We start from the raw sequence: 15,687 nt of genomic DNA on the forward strand, positions 1-15,687 counted from the left end.
CATTTTGTATGAGATGAACTCAAGGATCTAAAACTTTTTCCACATTCACAATATCACCATTTCCCTCAAATACTGTTCACAAACCAGTCTAAATTTGTGATAGTGAGCACTTCTCCTTTGCTGAGATAATCCATCCCACCTCACAGGTGTGCCATACCAAGATGCTGATTAGACACCATGATTAGTGCACAGGTGTGCCTTAGACTGCCCACAATAAAAGGCCACTCTGAAAGGTGCAGTTTTGTTTTATTGGGGGGGATACCAGTCAGTATCTGGTGTGAAAACCATTTGCCTCATGCAGTGCAACACATCTCCTTCGCATAGAGTTGATCAGGTTGTCAATTGTGGCCTGTGGAATGTTGGTCCACTCCTCTTCAATGACTGTGCGAAGTTGCTGGATATTGGCAGGAACTGGTATCGTATACGCCAGTCCAGAGCATCCTGAACATGCTCAATGGGTGACATGTCCGGTGAGTATGCCGGCCATGCAAGAACTGGGACATTTTCAGCTTCCAAGAATTGTGTACAGATCCTTGCAACATGGGGCCGTGCATTATCCTGCTGCAACATGAGGTGATGTTCTTGGATGTATGGCACAACAATGGGCCTCAGGATCTCGTCACGGTATCTCTGTTCATTCAAAATGCAATCAATAAAATGCACCTGTGTTCTTCGTCCATAACAGACGCCTGCCCATACCATAACCCCACCGCCACCATGTGCCACTCGATCCACAACACTGACATCAGAAAACCGCTCACCCACACGACGCCACACACACTGTCTGCCATCTGCCCTGGACAGTGTGAACCGGGATTCATCCGTGAAGAGAACACCTCTCCAACGTGCCAAACACCAGCGAATGTGAGCATTTGCCCACTCAAGTCGGTTACGACGACGAACTGGAGTTAGGTCGAGACCCCGATGAGGACGACGAGCATGCAGATGAGCTTCCCTGAGACGGTTTCTGACAGTTTGTGCAGAAATTCTTTGGTTATGCAAACTGATTGTTTCAGCAGCTGTCCGAGTGGCTGGTCTGCGGTTGTGAGGCTGGTTGGATGTACTGCCAAATTCTCTGAAACGCCTTTGGAGACGGCTTATGGTAGAGAAATGAACATTCAATACACGAGCAACAGCTCTGGTTGACATTCCTGCTGTCAGCATGCCAATTGCACGCTCCCTCAAATGTTGCGACACCTGTGGCATTGTGCAGTGTGATAAAACTGCACCTTTCAGAGTGGCCTTTTATTGTGGGCAGTCTAAGGCACACCTGTGCACTAATGGTGTCTAATCAGCATCTTGATATGGCACACCTGTGAGGTGGGATGGATTATCTCAGCAAAGGAGAAGTGCTCACTATCACAGATTTAGACTGGTTTGTGAACAATATTTGAGGGAAATGGTGATATTGTGTATGTGGAAAAAGTTTTAGATCTTTGAGTTCATCTCATACAAAATGGGAGCAAAACCAAAAGTGTTGTGTTTATATTTTTGATGAGTGTATTTCATGCAATAAAATGCAAATTCTTTAAAAATATACAGTGTGATTTTCTGATTTTTTTTTTCTAAAAATTACAGACCTCTCCCTTCTTTGTAGGTGTGAAACCTTGTTCCTCTCCAGGACAACAGTTAAGAGGGAAGAAAATAGGCTTTTGTGTTTGTGTAACAGAGACTCGGGTACTTGTATGATGGCACAGAAGAGAGACTTAAAAATATGAAAAATACATGTGCCACTAGGTCATGACAGCCCATCTAGTAATACTTTTGAACTGCTCACAACAACATCTAACATAAAACATTCCAATTAAAACATTAGATAAAGTATCGTTCGTAGTCCCACAAGTCTTTGCACTCCTGTGATGTCGCTGCGCTGCCGCTTTTAATATGACAAAATCTTTCCTTATAGGTATTTAACCAGAGAAAATGTTTAACCATTTTTTATGTAAAACTGGAGGAGGGAAGCTATTTTCCTTCTGACACAGGTCAAGATCGAGAGATTTTTTGACGGTAAAGGTCTATGTTTTATTTAAATGCGTAAGTCAAAAGCTGCAGTTGTCACAGGTGTCTTTTGTAGGTTTTGACACCAATAAGACTACAGATCTGTTTCTAAATCAACACTTACTACTTGCTACAACACTTACTGTGTATTTATTAAGTTGAGGAAATAAAGAATGTATGAGAATGGAAGCAATGCTTCATCGTTGCAGTTTCCCTCTTGCATGATGCTGTGCATACGTATGGCCAGACCTGTTTATATATTTACCCACATTTCAAAACGTAAATACATACCGATACATTCAATACTTCAAAATGTTCATACACAGTTTATGCTTAGAATCTTTGCTCAACCATGAATATTATCACATCATTTGCGCAGTGAGTGTATGAACCTTTCTTCACCTACAAATGTACCCAGTTAAGCCAATAAAATGGCTTATTTTTTAATAAGTACTGTACATGTTATTAAAGTGTATAGTTTCAGCTAACAAGCATCTTTCTCAAAATCAGGGGTCTCATTTCTAAAAATGGTGTGTAGGACTCGTACTAAAGTATATTTGTACAACCCCTGGCAAAAATTATGGAATCACCGGCCTCGGAGGATGTTCATTCAGTTGTTTAATTTTGTAGAAAAAAAAAAAAGCAGATCACAGACATGACACAAAACTAAAGTCATTTCAAATGGCAACTTTATGGCTTTAAGAAACACTATAAGAAATCAGGAAAAAAAATTCTGAGGAAAAAATTATGGAATCATGAAAAACAAAAGAACGCTCCAACACATCACTAGTATTTGTTGCACCATCTCTGGCTTTTATAACAGCTTGCAGTCTCTGAGGCATGGACTTAATGAGTGACAAACAGTACTCATCAATCTGGCTCCAACTTTCTCTGATTGCTGTTGCCAGATCAGCTTTGCAGGTTGGAGCCTTGTCATGAACCACTTTCTTCAACTTCCACCAAAGATTTTCAATTGGATTAAGATCCGGATTATTTGCAGGCCATGACATTGACCCTATGTGTCTTTTTGCAAGGAATGTTTTCACAGTTTTTGCTCTATGGCAAGATGCATTATCATCTTGAAAAATGATATCATCCCCAAACAGCCTTTCAATTGATGGGATAAGAAAAGTGTCCAAAATATCAACGTAAACGTGTGCATTTATTGATGATGTAATGACAGCCATCTCGCCAGTGCCTTTACCTGACATGCAGCCCCATATCATCAATGACTGTGGAAATTTACATGTTCTCTTCAGGCAGTCATATTTATAAATCTCACTGGAACGGCACCAAACAAAAGTTCCATCATCATCACCTCACCCAATGCTGATTCGAGATTCATCACTGAATATGACTTTCATCCAGTCATCCACAGTCCACGATTGCTCTTCCTTAGCCCATTGTAACCTTGTTTTTTTGTGTTTAGGTATTAATGATGGCTTTCGTTTAGCTTTTCTGTATGTAAATCCCATTTCCTTTAGGCGGTTTCTTACAGTTCGGTCACAGACGTTGACTCCAGTTTCCTCCCATTCATTCCTCATTTGTTTTGTTGTGCATTTTCGATGTTTGAGACATATTGCTTCTGTCTTGATGCTTTGATGTCTTCCTTGGTCTACCAGTATGTTTGCCTTTAACAACCTTCCCATGTTTGTATTTGGTCCAGAGTTTAGACACAGCTGACTGTGAACAACCAACATCTTTTGCAACATGGCATGATGATTTACCCTGTTTTAAGAGTTTGATAATCCTCTCCTTTGTTTCAATTGACATCTCTCGTGTTGGAGCCTTGATTCATGTCAGTCCACGTGGTGCAACAGCTCTCCAAGGTGTGATCACTCCTTTTTAGATGCAGACTAACGAGCAGATCTGATTTGATGCAGGTGTTAGTTTTGGTGATGAAAATTTACAGGGTGATTCCATAATTTATTCCTCAGAATTGAGTGAGTCCATATTTTTTTTCCCTCTGCTTGATCTAAAAAAGTAACCGTTACTGACTGCTACAATTATTTTTCCTGATTTCTTATAGTGTTTCTTAAAGCCAGAAAGTTGCCATTTGAAATGACTTTAGTTTTGTGTCATGTCTGTGATCTGCTTTTTTTCTACAAAATTAAACAACTGAATGAACGTTCTGAGGCCGGTGATTCCATAATTATTGCCAGGGGTTGTATAAGCCAAAAAAAGTGTGAGCAAAAATGAAACAAGTGCAAGGAGACAAAAAAAAATAAAAATAAAAATTGGCATACATGTGGGTGATGTGGAGACTGAAAATAAATCATTATCTGCATCAAAGAGCGGATGCACGTCCTGCACAGTCTACACACCACAGTATAACTGCACCAGTAAATATACATGTCTTTAATGATGTTTTTTCTACCAGAAAAAAACATCAAAGATATAAACACTTTCTCAAGAATTTTCAGATTCACCACTTTTAAAGAGGTTATGTTGGTTGGTAACTTTCTTTAACTTAGAGATAGAGCTTTTAAAACATTTTCATCACCTTTAGAAAAATAAAAACTGCCATATTTATTGTGACAATAACTAAGAACAATGGGGGGTGGCAAGGTACTCTACTGTAGCATTAGTAAGAAATATAACCAGGAAATATATCATGGAAAAGAGGACAGTTGTCATTGACAGACGTTGATGCTCTTTGAGCATCCTTCTAGTTTTGAATGGTGTACTGCCAGTGGTGGGCACAGTTCCACTAATCCACTAACCACTAATTAGCAAAGCTAGCTTTTTTGTTAGCCAATTAGCTTTTCAGCTAACTCTGAAAACCATCAGTGGACCAATTAACGTCCGCTACATTTAGCTCCGATAACTTTTAGACTGCTATTGTCTTTTTGCGGGCATAGCAAATACAGCTTAGCAGTTAAAAACATTTGTAAAGCCTGAAATCATACATTTTGGTTCCTGTCACGTGTTTTGTAGCAGACAGACAGCTATGAGAGGTAGAGCTCAATCCTCTGCTAGCAGAGGAGACCTGGCTACCAGACAGAAAGGAAGAGAAGAAAAAAAAGATTTATTTTTACAGCAAGGAAGTTTTGACTCACGGTTAAAGTTTTAAACAAACTAATTCCGGACAAGTTGTCAAAATTAACGTCACCTCTGTCATTTTTACAAAGTGAAAATATCAGCTATATGTTCACTGCCATGAACACTGCCATCTACTGGATGGGAGTGTGAATACCAATTGCTACACATTCACTATACATGCTGAATCACACAGAATTTTCAGTTTTCAAATTGCCTTTTCTTTTACAAATGAAAAAAATTACATATTTTACAACTACAGATTTATTTGTAAAATGCAACGCACACATTACAGTAACGTGTGTTGGTTTTTACATATATATAAACCGACCAACCACTGATGCACTGTGATGAAGCTCATTTTCCCATAATGCCTTTTGGCATGCATGTCTATAAATGCTCAAACTTTCAAAATTCATGCATTACTTTAAAGCAAAAACAAATAGCTGATATTTTCACTTTTCACGTAAAAACAACAGATGTGACGTTGACTGCGATAACATGTCCGGAATTAGTTTAAAATTTTAACTATAAGTCAAAACTGCCTTGCTGTGTATGTCTCCTGCGACACGTCTGCAAGACTGAATGGTTGTGAAAATAAATGATCCTTTTTTTCTCTCCCTTTTTCCCCTCTCTGGTCACCAGGGGCCTCATGTATAAAGCATGCGTGCACATAAAAACCTGGCGATTGCCTGTCCACGTCCACATGCAGATGTATCAATAGTGACTTGAGCGTGGAAATGTGCGGTGTTTCACACAAAAATCCTGGCTGGCATCCACAAGTTTCTAAACTGTGCCATCTCCAACACGTACAGGTGGTGCAGGGAGCCGTTAATAGTGTGAAAACAAGAAGTCAGAGTGATGTGCAAATCAAAGACACACTGATGAACATTTAACACACCAATGTGTTTGCAATTATATGGCTAAGCATAATATGGCTCTGCGGCCGGCCCAGAGCACAATACGGCGAGGAGCCAGGGGTTGTCTGTGTGCATACAAGTGCTGATCACGCTGGGCGTCCTGGTATCAGGAGCATTCCAGCGTGAGCTGGCTGATCAGGTGTGTGCCAGTCAACCTTGCACCGAGCCGCAATCATCCAAATGTCAGGTACATTCCAACATTACAGTGCATTTTGGTGCAAGAGCCAGTTTCCAGAATGTAATCACAGCTGTTAACTGCACACATTTTGCTAGAAAGGCGCCATCACATGATGAATTTGTTTCTGTTAATAGGAAACATTTTCATTCCATCAATGTTCAAATCATATGTGGTGTGCACAGTGCGCGATGGGGGGTGGGGGTGGGGGTGCTTGTGTTTAAGTAGTTTGTGTAAACAGAACGTGCGTGAATTCATGCCTACGCACACTTTCATACATCTGAAGTATTTGTGCTTATGCCAGATTCAGAGATTTGGCGTACGCCAACTTTTAGTATAAAATCCACACAAATCTTTCCACTGATCTTAGACAGAAGTGCTGGCTCATTGCTGTTTGTGATTGCCTGTGAATTTACTGAGAAGTATCAGTAGCTGCCAGTGTACTGGAGTCAAAAGTTATGGGTTTAGCTTTTAGCTCTAACTTCTGCTAAATTTTTTAGGAGTTTATCGTTTATTTAGCTTTTAGTTAACTTTTCAGTTAGCGGCTTAACAGTTATCGAAACTAACTTTTTGGTAAGCTGTGCACACCACTTGCATTTTACACAGTATAAGATAAGATAAAGATAAGAAAAGCCTTTATTCATCCCTCAATGGGGAAATTTCAGTGTCACATCGCAACATAGAACAGTAGGAATAGACAAAAGGGCATGCAATAAAACAAACAAGTATCAAATCAAATCAATTTTATTTATATAACGCCAAATCACAACAAACAGTTGCCCCAAGGCGCTTTATATTGTAAGGCAAGGCCATACAATAATTACGAAAAAACCTCAACGGTCAAAACGACCCCCTGTGAGCAAGCACTTGGCGACAATGGGAAGGAAAAACTCCCTTTTAACAGGAAGAAACCTCCAGCAGAACCAGGCTCAGGGAGGGGCAGTCTTCTGCTGGGACTGGTTGGGGCTGAGGGACAGAACCAGGAAAAAGACATGCTGTGGAGGAGCAGAGATCAGTCACTAATGATTAAATGCAGAGTGGCGCATACAGAGCAAAAAGAGAAAGAAACAGTGCATCATGGGAACCCCCCAGCAGTCTACGTCTATAGCAGCATAACTAAGGGATGGTTCAGGGTCACCTGATCCAGCCCTAACTATAAGCTTTAGCAAAAAGGAAAGTTTTAAGCCTAATCTTAAAAGTAGAGAGAGTGTCTGTCTCCCTGATCCGAATTGGGAGCTGGTTCCAGAGGAGAGAAACCTGAAAGCTGAAGGCTCTGCCTCCCATTCTACTCTTACAAACCCTAGGAACAACAAGTAAGCCTGCAGTCTGAGTGCGAAGCGCTCTATTGGGGTGATATGGTAATATGAGGTCCCTAAGATAAGATGGGACCTGATTATTCAAAACCTTAAGTAAGAAGAAGAATTTTAAATTCTATTCTAGAATTAACAGGAAGCCAATGAAGAGAAGCCAATAAGGGTGAAATATGCTCTCTCCTTCTAGTCCCTGTCAGTACTCTAGCTGCAGCATTTTGAATTAACTGAAGGCTTTTCAGGGAACGTTTAGGACAACCTGATAATAATGAATTACAGTAGTCCAGCCTAGAAGAAATAAATGCATGAATTAGCTTTTCAGCATCACTCAGACAAGACCTTTCTAATTTTAGAGATATTGCGTAAATGCAAAAAAGCAGTCCTACATATTTGTTTAATATGCACATTGAATGACATATCCTGATAAAAAATGACTCCAAGATTTCTCACAGTATTACTAGAGGTCAGGGTAATGCCATCCAGAGTAAGGATCTGGTTAGACACCATGTTTCTAAGATTTGTGGGGCCAGGTACAATAACTTCAGTTTTATCTGAGTTTAAAAGCAGGAAATTAGAGGTCATCCATGTCTTTATGTCTCTAAGACAAGCCTGCAGTTTAGCTAATTGGTGTGTGTCCTCTGGCTTCATGGACAGATAAAGCTGGGTATCATCTGCGTAACAACGAAAATTTAAGCAATGCTGTCTAATAATACTGCATAAGGGAAACATGTATAAAGTGAATAAAACTGGTCCTAGCACAGAACCTTGTGGAACTCCATAATTAACCTTAGTCTGTGAAGAAGATTCCCCATTTACATGAACAAATTGTAATCTATTAGATAAATATGATTCAAACCACCGCAGCGCAGTGCCTTTAATACCTATGGCATGCTCTAATCTCTGTAATAAAATTTTATGGTCAACAGTATCAAAAGCAGCACTGAGGTCTAACAGAACAAGCACAGAGATGAGTCCACTGTCTGAGGCCATAAGAAGATCATTTGTAACCTTCACTAATGCTGTTTCTGTACTATGATGAATTCTAAAACCTAACTGAAACTCTTCAAATAGACCATTCCTCTGCAGATGATCAGTTAGCTGTTTTACAACTACCCTTTCAAGAATTTTTGAGAGAAAGGGAAGGTTGGAAATTGGCCTATAATTAGCTAAGATAGCTGGGTAAAGTGATGGCTTTTTAAGTAATGGTTTAATTACTGCCACCTTAAAAGCCTGTGGTACATAGCCAACTAATAAAGATAGACTGATCATATTTAAGATCGAAGCATTAATTAATGGTAGGGCTTCCTTGAGCAGCCTGGTAGGAATGGGGTCTAATAGACATGTTGATGGTTTGGAGGAAGTAACTAATGAAAATAACTCAGACAGAACAATCGGAGAGAAAGAGTCTAACCAAATACCGGCATCACTGAAAGCAGCCAAAGATAACGATATGTCTTTGGCATGGTTATGAGTAATTTTTTCTCTAATAGTTAAAATTTTATTAGCAAAGAAAGTCATGAAGTCATTACTAGTTAAAGTTAAAGGAATACTCGGCTCAATAGAGCTCTGACTCTTTGTCAGCCTGGCTACAGTGCTGAAAAGAAACCTGGGGTTGTTCTTATTTTCTTCAATTAGTGATGAGTAGTAAGATGTCCTAGCTTTACGGAGGGCTTTTTTATAGAGCCTGAAATGTGGAGGTTTTCAGCGTGAAACAGGCTGACGACGGTGCCTGAGAGGGCTGCGCGACGTCTCGCACCGTGGGAAGTCCTTAAAGCGACAGTATCACCTCAAAATCTCATCAGCCGTTAAAATTTTCACCGAAAACCAGCTTAATTTTTTGAACCGTGTCCACTTCGATGTGTCTCACAGGTTTAGAAAAAATTTTGATCAAACAAAGCGCCAGTCTCTCAGCAACTTCTCAGACAAAGGAATTCCGACAAGGGGCTGGATGACTCCTCCCACAAGGAGTGCTCACAGGCGAATGATGTCACCGACAGGCGTGGAAAAACTCACGCATGCGCATGAGGGTTCAAGCATGTCTGACGTAAAAACATATGAATGAAATCCATATAGTTTTTGAAAAAAATAAAAAGGACCTATACTTTATTGACAGCCCTCGTATTCCCCACTGCTGGGTAGTCCATCAGAGTAAATGTAAATGTTATTAAGAAATGATAAGACAGAAGGGAGTTTTCAGGGAATACTGTTAAGTCTTCAATTTCCATACCATACGTCAGAACAAGATTTAAGATATGATTAAAGTGGTGGGTTGACTCATTTACATTTTGAGCAAAGCCAATTGAGTCTAATAATAGATTAAATGCAGTGTTGAGGCTGTCATTCTCAGCATCTGTGTAGATGTTAAAATCGCCCACTATAATTATCTTATCTGAGCTAAGCACTAAGTCAGGCAAAAGGTCTGAAAATTCACAGAGAAACTCACAGCAATGACCAGGTGGACAATAGATAATAATAAATAAAACTGGTTTTTGGGACTTCCAATTTGGATGAACAAGATTAAGAGTCAAGCTTTCAAATGAATTAAAGCTCTGTCTGGGTTTTGGATTAATTAATAAGCTGGAATGGAAGATTGCTGCTAATCCTCCACCTCGGCCCGTGCTACGAGCGTTCTGGCAGTTAGTGTGACTCGGGGATGTTGACTCATTATCTCTTAAAAAAACAAGAACTAAAAAAGCACTGAGTGCCGGGTAAAACTAAGGCTACCATTGTTCAGTTCAATGCTCCACTGCCGGGATGATATACACTGTTGGGATGTAAAAGTGATCAGATAAAGTAAAGCACAGGAGTATATATCGCAAATTTTTCTGAACTATCAGCTCATTGTTTTGGAATTTCTGTGCACTGTTGTAGTGCACTTAATTATTGCCATTTATTCTTTTATTATTGGAGCACTAAGCACTAAGCAAATATGCTTAGTGCTTTGACTCCTGGGGGAGTTAATAATCATGAACGTAATTTGTTTTGGTATAAGTCGCAGGAACTCACAAACTACTTAGAAAAAAAAATTGTGACACATAGTTATACTGAGCCTATTTTAGGTTTTAGTTCACACTTTTATCTGGAAACCTAAAAATGCCTTTTTAATATTAATTGGTGCATCAACAATACAATCTAATGTAGTCATCGTCCACACTTGTGCAAATGCTCTCAAAAACAAAAATGAAATATCAATTTTAAAAAATCTTTTCTCAAAAAAAAAAAAAAAAAAAAAAAAAAACATTTACTTGTTCAGTGAAATGTAATACATCCCTGTCAAGCTACCAGAAGTAAACTCAGAATGATCTGGTAGGAGTATGAGCAATTTCTGGTTGACGGCAAAAAATATTTCATTTTCAATTCTGGGGTTAAGAAAAACCACTAACATTGTGAGAATCCTGTGTGGGTGAATCTGACTCAAATAACCTTATTATTGATAATGATAAGGTTTCATCATTATTTCCATGAAACAATGATGAAATCAGTACAGCAATGTACGGGATGAGAAATTTAAGGAAATACTCCCTCATGACCTCCCAGTCTCAAATTTTCATGCTACATGGCAAAGTTTAAGGCCCCTTCACACACAACACAAAAGAAGCAGAAACCAGAACAAAATCCATGATCAAAAAAGGAAATGGGGACCCACAAAACACTGCACCTGCTGTTGGGAGGGGCGCAGGGCCTTACAGGCGTGCACGATACCATGGCCACGTTTTCGTGTATGCTTATGTTCGTGCGCACGAACACAGTGTGAGCACGTAGAAAGTCACCCAGATAGCAGTGGAGGAAAAAAAAATTTAGAAACACCACAATTTCTAATAATTCCTGTTATAAAGAGCAGACTTAGCCTCCGCCTAGACGTAGACCAGGAAGTAATGGAATGATGTGAATCCCTTTTATGTTTTACATGAATTACCTGATGAGGGCTTCCGTGTCATGTGTTTAAATTATTACAATGTGGGGAATTCCCGCAGTGACACGTGCCTCACAGGGGCATCTCATGGGGTGATTTCCGACATGGTACGATATTCAGCAGCTTTGCGGTTCACTGACGGTCAGCTGAAGCAATATGTTTTAATTTATTCCCACATGAGGACAGCATGCACCTCACAGTACCGTTATGTGAGGTCATATCCTACAAGCCACTACAGGTGTTCTCGAGCCATGACTTGCCAGCACAGATATCTGAACAGCTGCATGTTGCAGGGGGACACGCCCACCTCTGTCAGCGGACCTCGGCAGCTCACAGAACAAAAAGGCTCACTGTCTGTTGCTTTGTTCTGTGATTTTTATTTTATGTATGTATTATTATGTGTTTGTCCTGCATCTGTCTGATGTCTGTGTTGTAATGTAACACCTTGCGTGCACAGTCATGTCCAGCTGTCAGTCAGCAGTCAGCTGACACATGCTGTATGTCTACAGCTAAGCGTATGGGCAGAGCAATTACACATGAATGAGTATCCATTCTTTCTGTCTGTCATGTAAACTACAATTTACATGGTGGAAGTGACATCACACCGTGCTGCGCACTCAGACGTTGGCCGATCCTCATGAGAGCATAAGCGGCTGCACACACATGTGCACTGTGTGTTCTCCGGTTGAGTTGGAGGACACAGCAGTCAGCTGGTCCAGCAGCGCACTGCACTGGAAAGTGACCGGACTCCGGGACCGTCAGCCACAGCTGACAATGTTTGATTCATGGTGTGTGTGTGTGTGTTGGGGGGGGGAGAGACACATTCCACATGCCATTTGTGTTGGGGGAGGGGGGACGACAATGACACACTCCACACGCCATTTGTGTGTGTGTTGTTAGGTTACGCCACTTTCGTGTGGCACTTAGACACTTTCACAGACAGGTCGAACGTGGTCGCCTGCTCTCTACTATCGTACCAGGAGGGCAAATAAGCCCCGCCTTTTCTAAGTGTCCAGTGAGCAGTGTTAGATGTTCGTGTGTGGCATCTGGAATTTGTCCGACACCTACCAAGAAAGCAACTATAGCATCTACTATCTTACTTTTGATGTGTCCTGTTAAATGGAGTATTTGTACAGTAGCAGGATGAGTACTACACTATTACTGCTTCCACTATTCATTTCTGAATGACCCATGGAACCAGTACACAATATAGAAATATTTCAAAAGGTTTCAGGTGTACAGGTTTTGGATGGAACAATGACTCTCTGTTCTGGGGTTGACCACCTGACTGTATGGAAAATACTGTAATATTAACGCCTACAAAGTGATGAATACATATCAAATAGTGTAAATATTGTCACCATATCTCTTCACAACATGAGGACCATGTGATGGCAACTCTTGCTGTCTGACTCATTTAAATCCTGACAGTGATTTCTGTTCTTCAGAGGCTCATCAAGATTCATAAAAAACATCACATGGACAGAAACAGCTTTTCTTACAAAGTGGGACAAAATGAGAGACTGTATTAAAAGTGCCACACTTAGCCGTGGTACAGCCTACGTCTCAGTGGTACGTAAGTTAGGGTGCAAGGTAAAGCATTTAGAGCGTCTGCGTTTCCCTGTAATTAATTACTCAAAGTTCTGTGCAGCAGGAAACCCCTGTCTGGAACAGTGCACATCATCTGGCATAACGTTTGGGAGCTGTGAACACACACACACACACACACACACACACACACACACACACACACACACACACACACCTTCCACAAAGCCAGAAATAAATGTACAGTTGTCATGGCAACTACTGCTGAAAAAACCCAGAAAATCTGATAGGATTTTCAAAACAGCGTGGGTTCCAGTTTTGCAAAATAAAATATGAAACAGACCCATGTGTTGGATTTGCCATAATGGCAGATGTTTCTGTGCACTTTCACATATGTACATGTGCACACTCAAAGAAATTACTATTTTATTTGAATGTGCATCCTGAGCAGACAAAATTACTGTTTTCATTTGATTTGTGCCTTTAGAGGTTATAATCAGGTCGTATTATGTATGTGACTTTTTTCCACATTTCCATCACAGCTTTACTTTAGCAGTGGTTGTTTAACAATGCGTGCGGTGAAGCATGCGATGTGCTGCTGCAGAGCTTGAATATAATTAGTGTGCCAGCCCTCTGCGTTCCACTGTTCATCTCGTGTACACCATCAGAGCTGCTTATTGTGTTCGTCCTCTCACAATATCCCAGGAGATGACACGGACCGGCTGCGAAACAACATAATGTGTCAAATTAAAGTTAACAATCGTAACGACTGGACATGCTGGCGGCACATATACAACATACTACATACATGTAGCCATGCACGCTGTACCCTGCATCTAAACATCCAGTGATCAGAAATACAGCAGCATGCGTGGGGAAACATGAAAATCACAAGGGCACATTAGGACCTGTCACCATGTCCTTGAATTGCAGAGTCATTGTGGTGTGTTAAAAGGGAACTCTGTAATCATCCAAAAAAAAAAAAGCAGCTTCAGCCCAACACCAATAAAACCGTTTGTATGGATGAGCCTAACAGCTGTATGCACATATAGTTTTGCACACACAATTTGCCCCCACTGTATTTGGGGGGGGAGATCAAAGGCATTGAGTCAACAACATCCATTTCTTTCTTTTTAGCCAATAAATGAGCTTCTGACAGCTTTAATACAGTGACAATTTTCACATAGTGCCTGGACAGTATGCTTTATTTTGTAATTATTTGAAGTGTTTGCTTACTCTTATTTTCACATGCATTATCTCCAAGATGGTCATCGAGGAGGAGCATGAAAATTTCAGGAATATCACTGCGGCCACAGCTGAAAAAAATTCTCGCTGTAAGGGCTGTTCTCTGTAGTGGAAAACTATGTCAGGAGCCAGTGTGCTTCGTGGAAAAAGGGGCACAAGTTTATCCAATTTTGGAGAAGTGTGACTGCGAAGAGTTGGAGAGAAAATGCCAGCCGATGACATGTGTACAGGACACATGGACATCATGTTACCGATGTGTATTCTTACCTGCTTATTGACTGTGGACGGCAAATGAAAGAATCAAGCAACACAAATGTGACGATGGCTACAGGACGCTCACTGACTGTCATGTTTCTGTGTAGGCTCTCAGTTGTCCAGGTGGTTTCCATAGTAGAGAAGCTTGACTCTTCGACTGGAAGCTTCTCTACTATGGAAACCACCTGGACAACTGAGAGCCTACACAGAAACATTGCGACCAACTGTGGGCATGAGGCCCTGGCACTAGTACGTAAGCTGGAAAAGACTGCTAAAGAGATAGCTAACTTTAGAAAAATTCAGTCCAGTCGAAGATTCAAGCTTCTCTACCACTGACTGTCATGTGGAACTTGTAAGTACTGAAGGGGACAACACCTGTTTACATTCGAAGTCATGTGAAAGTGGAGCAGTGGCAGACAGCAGAACGATATTCCACATGGCTGCTGTGTCCTAATACAAGCAAGTAACATGGGTTACTGAAGACTTACAAATTCTTAAGCATACTGTAATTCTAGAAGATTCACTTTTGATCACAGAGTCCAGGAACGTTATGGAAAAGGTTGGATCTTAGTCTTGATCCAGGGCAATCCAAAACCCAGAGATTCAGACGCTGCACTCAGCTTCTGAAGTGCTGCAGTCAGGACAGCCATTGATTTGGCAAAAATCACAGCACTGTCCACAAAGTCAAGGACAGTAAGCATTTCTTCATCAACAAAGGTTCCTAAGCCACTGGTTTCCACAAGCCTACAAACAAACCCAGCAAGCCAAAAAACATGTCTGATGAATAGGAATATTCTCTGTGAAAACGTGGGGGATTCTACACCTACTCCACACAGCACTCACAGGACTTTTCGTGTCCTCATGATGTTCCGGAGTCAACCTGCATCATCAACTGAATCAAACACTTTCAACATAGTAATGGCAGCTCTAATGTGGATGATGGTTGAATTCTTGGGTGTGAAACCAGGCTGCTCTTGAGTAGCAAGTAATTGGCACAGAGAGCTGTGCAGTTGTTGCAGTCCAGTAGATCATCATTTCCTTTCCAGTGTGGGACCTTTCATCCAGTGTGTAAGAAAGATTTCTATTTCTCAGACAAATTTTTTTTTTAAATGTAAGAACAACCCCACACAGATCCCTGGGCTTTCCCTGCCCTCAGCTTTTTCACTGGCCTTGCACAAACATTTAGTGGATGACTGCAGTCAGGACATTGGAATCAACCTCAAGAACAAGCATCACAGATGTCTGGCATCTCAACAGAACAACAGCTTTATACAACTTCTCATA

At 40.7% G+C, this 15,687-nt stretch overlaps 1 protein-coding gene across 7 annotated transcripts in view; it reads right to left on the bottom strand.

Moving 5' to 3' along the window:
• LOC117503122 (disks large-associated protein 2-like) overlaps nt 1–15,687 on the bottom strand; it is a 425,071-nt gene that overhangs the window by 228,103 nt on the left and 181,281 nt on the right. The window contains exon 1 of one of the 7 annotated variants that reach the window (XM_034162295.1): nt 6,113–6,117. The exons of the other annotated variants lie outside the window; for them this stretch is intronic. The gene's annotated coding sequence lies outside the window, so the exon portion shown is untranslated. Of the gene's footprint in view, nt 1–6,112; nt 6,118–15,687 lie in introns of those variants that run through there. 7 annotated transcript variants of the gene reach the window in all.

The sequence above is a fragment of the Thalassophryne amazonica genome, chromosome 21 (genome assembly GCF_902500255.1).
Source record: "Thalassophryne amazonica chromosome 21, fThaAma1.1, whole genome shotgun sequence".
In the NCBI taxonomy this organism is placed as follows: Eukaryota; Metazoa; Chordata; class Actinopteri; order Batrachoidiformes; family Batrachoididae; genus Thalassophryne; species Thalassophryne amazonica.